This window comes from Carassius carassius, chromosome 34, assembly GCF_963082965.1.
Source record: "Carassius carassius chromosome 34, fCarCar2.1, whole genome shotgun sequence".
Lineage (NCBI taxonomy): Eukaryota > Metazoa > Chordata > Actinopteri > Cypriniformes > Cyprinidae > Carassius > Carassius carassius.
In genome coordinates, this window is record NC_081788.1 from 16,787,138 (window position 1) to 16,792,102 (window position 4,965).

The 4,965-nt window shown below is 36.4% G+C and overlaps 1 long non-coding RNA gene across 1 annotated transcript; it reads left to right on the forward strand.

Annotated features, from left to right (window-relative positions):
• The first annotated feature begins 3,537 nt into the window (after positions 1-3,537).
• On the forward strand, positions 3,538-4,117 carry LOC132115179 (uncharacterized). The gene is made up of 3 exons (XR_009425433.1): positions 3,538-3,668; positions 3,804-3,877; positions 3,996-4,117. It is a non-coding gene; the product is annotated as an uncharacterized LOC132115179 (long non-coding RNA).
• Positions 4,118-4,965: the final 848 nt, after the last annotated feature.

Consider the following 4,965-nt stretch of genomic DNA (forward strand, 5'->3'; position numbering starts at 1 on the left):
TTTAATTTAAATTTGGGGACCCAGATTTCACAACCATATAGAAGAATGGGTTTGATGATTGCTGTCAAAGATTTTTAGTCATAATTTAATAGGTGGGTTGAATTTGAACAAAGATTTTCTTATAGTGTAATAAGCGCTGCGTGCCTTATCAGTCAGATGTTTTATTGCCAGATCAAACTGACCAGAAGCTGAGATAGTGAGACCCAAATAATTATAACATGTGACATGATTAAGAAGTGTTCCCCTGATTGTAAAACTATATTTTTTTGTCAGTTAGGCGAGGCTTTTTCTGATTTTGGATTTCTCCGTGTTTATTGTTAAGGCCCAGTCTCTACTGTAATTTTCTATAATTGAGAGGCTTTGGTGTAGCCCTTCTTCATGAGGTGACAAGAAAAGAAGATCATCAGCGTACAGGAGGCATTTGATTTCTCTGCCCTCGAGGGTCAGACCAGGACAAGAGGACTTATCAAGTGCTGATGCCAGTTTGTTAATATAGATATTAAGAAGAGTCGGGCTGAGGCTGCAGCCTTGACGAACTCCTTTGGTCTGACTGAAATAATCAGTCCATCTTTCATTGATCTTGACACAGCATTTGTTCACGTTGTATATGTCCTTAATGATGTCATTTGTTCTTTCCTCCTATTCTGCTTTGAATTAGTTTTAGAAAAAGTCCAATGGGCCTTTTTTTTAACAATGAAGTAGCAAAATTTTCTTTCCTAGTTTTGTTTGATGAACATATTTTTCTATGAGTGTGTGTGTGGAGTGTGTAAATTTGATTTGGAGTTCTCTGTTTTGGCATAAATCCAATTTGACTATTGTTTAAAATCTTGTGTTCTTGGATGAATTTATTCATTGTGTTCTGTCTCTGTCTATCTGTCTATCTCTGTCACTTCTGTCTGTCTGTCTCTGTCACTGTCTGTCTGTCTCTGTCTGTCTGTCTGTCTGTCTGTCTATCTGTCTGTCTCTGTCACTGTCTGTCTGTCTCTGTATCTGTATCTGTCACTGTCTGTCTGTCTGTCTGTCTGTCTGTCTGTCTGTCTGTCTGTCTGTCTGTCTGTCTGTCTGTCTGTCCGTCCGTCTGTCTGTCTGTCTGTCTGTCTATTCATCCATCTTGAGTATCAGATATCCAGCCTCTTTGGAAAAAGCTAGTTAGCTGCGATGCAAGCTACAGTACTTACAAAATGTAATTAAGTAGGCTATATTAAAGATACATAAATATACAGTTTTACACTAATAAATATTATAAATAAAAAGCACATCCAGATGAAATTATTCAAAGTATATGAGACCTTGTAGGACATACTGATTCACTAAAACAAACAGACTTTAAACTAAAGTAGCAGTTGGTACTTTCATTTAGTAACTTCCCAACTCTGGGTCTTGGGTAAATGGAAACACTCATGAAGTCTTAGAGAACAGATTTCAGCAGGGTAAACCTAGAAAAAATGTTCTTTAATAAAGCGTGATCGGCCTGGCAGCATATCCTTGTAGCTGTCTTATATTTTGTTCAGATACACACAGAGTTGTTCTCGTCTAGTCTGTTTCTCTATATCTCTAGGATGCTGCTCACCGACAGCAAGAGAGAACTCTGGGTAGGTGAGAAATGCAGGTCTGATTGGATATTGATCCGGCTTGTAACATTATCGTGTGACAGCAAACAGCAAATACACTATATCACAGCAAATTCGGTGTTAAAATTTCAGTGTAAGGCCTTATGGTGTTCAAATAAAAGTGTACATTTACTGTAATAAACACCAGCTTGTGTGACATGGTGCCCCCGAGTGGTGCTATTTTTGCTATATTTTGGTGTTGCGCTTCCAAACACCTGCCCAGTGTTAATATTACATACGGGAACTTGAAGTAATTGAGACAATGCAGTCCGCATTTGACAATCTACCCTGTTTGGAAAAATGGCGGCTCTTTCGGTGGAATCGTGCGATTGAAAGCTAAACACAAAGGTAAGATTTAGAATCTTCACTTTTAACCTTAATACAACTACATACATTTAATTGATATACAGAGTTAGTTTTAATACGTTCTGTTTCCGTGAGACGGAACATAAACTAGCTTTAGTGAGTCACATTAATAGACTGGCAGGCTGTACGTTATCTTGTAACGTTATAGTTTTAGTGAAATCGGAAATTCCAAAACATCACAACTGTGTCATTTATTGTACACATATATGGCTTTATTTTTTTATCGGATTAATTCAATTTGATAAAAATTTGGGCTCGAAGATCTACACTGGTTCGGTGCTTATTTTACATACAGGACATTTCAGTCGTAATGTTGGTCATTTGAAAGAAACAAGAACCGCGCTTGAAGCACACAAGTATGGTCTTTTCTCTGTTCAATACAACATAAAGCCACAGGTAAGATTTACAAACCTGATTTATGTTTGGTTTAATCTATTAAATTACGGCCAATCGATTTTAGAAAGTAGTTATATCATTGTTGTCGCCGCCATTTTAAAACGTTAACGTAAATATTTCTAACGTGTTGCAAATTCTCCTCCTGAAAAATAACGTAGAATATTCGTTTGTTTTAGTATATGTGGTAAGTGTGTAAAAGTTGTTAAAAAGTTATTATAGATGATTCTGAAGCAGCGCGCTTGAATGTTAAATTGGTTTAAAACATTCTGCATTTTTGTAACTTATTTTGTACATTTAGTAATTGTTAGTGAAAACTGACGATTTCATATATGGCCGTAGGCTGTCTTTTTAATCGAATCATTTCAATTTGTGTAGAAACTGTTGCGCGAAGATCAATGCTGTGTCTGCTATTTTACATCCGGGACATTTCAGTCATCATGTTGTTGGACATTTGAAACACCGCTAGAAGCACACAGTTATGGTCTTTTCTCAAATCAGAGCAAGATAAAGCCACAGGTAAGACTTACAATCCCGTTTACAGTATGCTGTTTAAAGTGCAGTACCAACATCACAGAAAGTACATAAAGCTTTCTGGATCATCTTACGATTCTGTAATCAAGGATGGTAAGTGCTCCTGAATGGTGATATCTGGCTAATAATTGTAATATGGTTTATATGCATTTCATTGTTAATAACAAATCTTTTCTTTAAGTCTTTCCCCACTTTGATGCTCACAGATATTTTATTTTATGAATATAATATGACGGAACAAATATAATGTAAAAGCAGAAACACTGCTTTTAAACAAAACTTTTATTCTATATTCATAATTTTTTTGTCACCTCTTACAAGTGGGTAGCTTAGGTTACTAAAAAATACACTTTTTTTTTTCCTGTTCACCTATTTCTGGTCTGTAACTTCCATTTTGTCTTTCCAGTCAAGCAGAAGTTTGACATCTGACGGGCTATCGAGACTGGTACAGAAGTAGATGAAGATGTTTTTGCTGACATTATTGACCAAAAGCCTGACACTCTTTGGATGATAGTTGATGCTGTGGCTGTAGCAGGTATGAAAAGATGTAATTATATGTATATGTGTATATATGCTTTTGTTCTAATTTTCTATTTGATTTTAAGACTCTCCTGCACACACAAGCTGTCATCTTCAAATGAGACCGATACACCATCACTTCATTCAGTTGAATCATCGTCAGGCACACAGCCACCAGACAGCGATGGTCCTTTCTTTCCACCTAAAAGAGCTCGTTCTGATGACCATTTGCAAGAAGCTAAGGAGGTAATATGTGCTTTTGCTATATATGAGCCATTTGCTGTTAAACTTGTGGGGTTGCAGGCTCGTCACAATCCTGCTAAAATGTCAATGTTGTTTTCTAAGATGATTTTACAATTATTCTTTTTGTTTGTTTTTAAGCTTGTGAAAAGTGTTTTAGAAAAGCCTCTGCTGGGAAGAAGATATTTCAGAACACTGCCACACCAGTCAAGGAGGTATGCTATTATGTATGCTAATCAAGAGCAAGGATAATAATTTTATGTGTGTATAAAATAGCTTATGTATATAATTGTATAGATATGTTATGGTTTGCGTTTTCTTTTTTGAATTTAGACTGGGACATTGATATGTCTTCCCTGTTATTGCTGGTCTATCTCCTGCCACCACCTTCTAGCAGAAATTAGAAGTTTGTCAAGATCAGTGTGCGTGAAGCTTTGGATCGCGTAGTAAGATTTCACAAGGTATGCTTACTCTTAATGTTATGTAGAACTGCATGTCATGCCTAGAATGTTTGTTCATGTGTGGTTGTACAGTTAAATTTAAAAGGGAATGTTTTTTTCTGTTTTCATTCCTCTTGCAGTTTTGAAGAAGTCCTTGGTTCAACACAGACAACACAGCCCTACATCTTGACAGTTGGCACTTCGAAGAGTAACTTCCATGACTACTACATTGCTGCGGATGACGGCTCATCCCCTGCAAGTCCTCTCTCAGCTTTTGTACTTTTCAATGTATTGATATTTTAATATTTCAGAAAACTAAGCTGGAAATGGGTTGGGTCTCAATGCCATCCAGACATTTTGTCATATGTATATAAATACAATAAAAAAAATACTGAACATTCGGAAATTAAGAAATTTTCTTAATTCCAGAGTGCTAAAAGCACAATAAATCTTTGTACATTTTTATAATAAACCCATGTGGTAGGTATTTTACTCCATCAGTGTAAATAAATAACCCTTTGAACCGGTGTATAATACACTCTTGCAGAGAGTAATACACAGTGTAATCTAGAGTATATTGTTCACTTTTGGTGTAAAACAATGTACACTGTCGAGGGGTATATATTCAACACTTTTGAAAGTGTTACTTAAACACCAGGCTGGTGGGACCTATATATACACCAGAGAAGTGTAAAATGTACACTTGTGGAGTTAAATGAACACTGGGCATTTTGCTGTGATGTTACATCTCTCTTTCTCTCTCTCTCTCTCTCTCTCTCTCTCTCTCTCTCTCTCTCGCTCTCTCTATCTCACACACACACACACATACTCTACACAGATACACACTCCTTTCTGCCTATCTG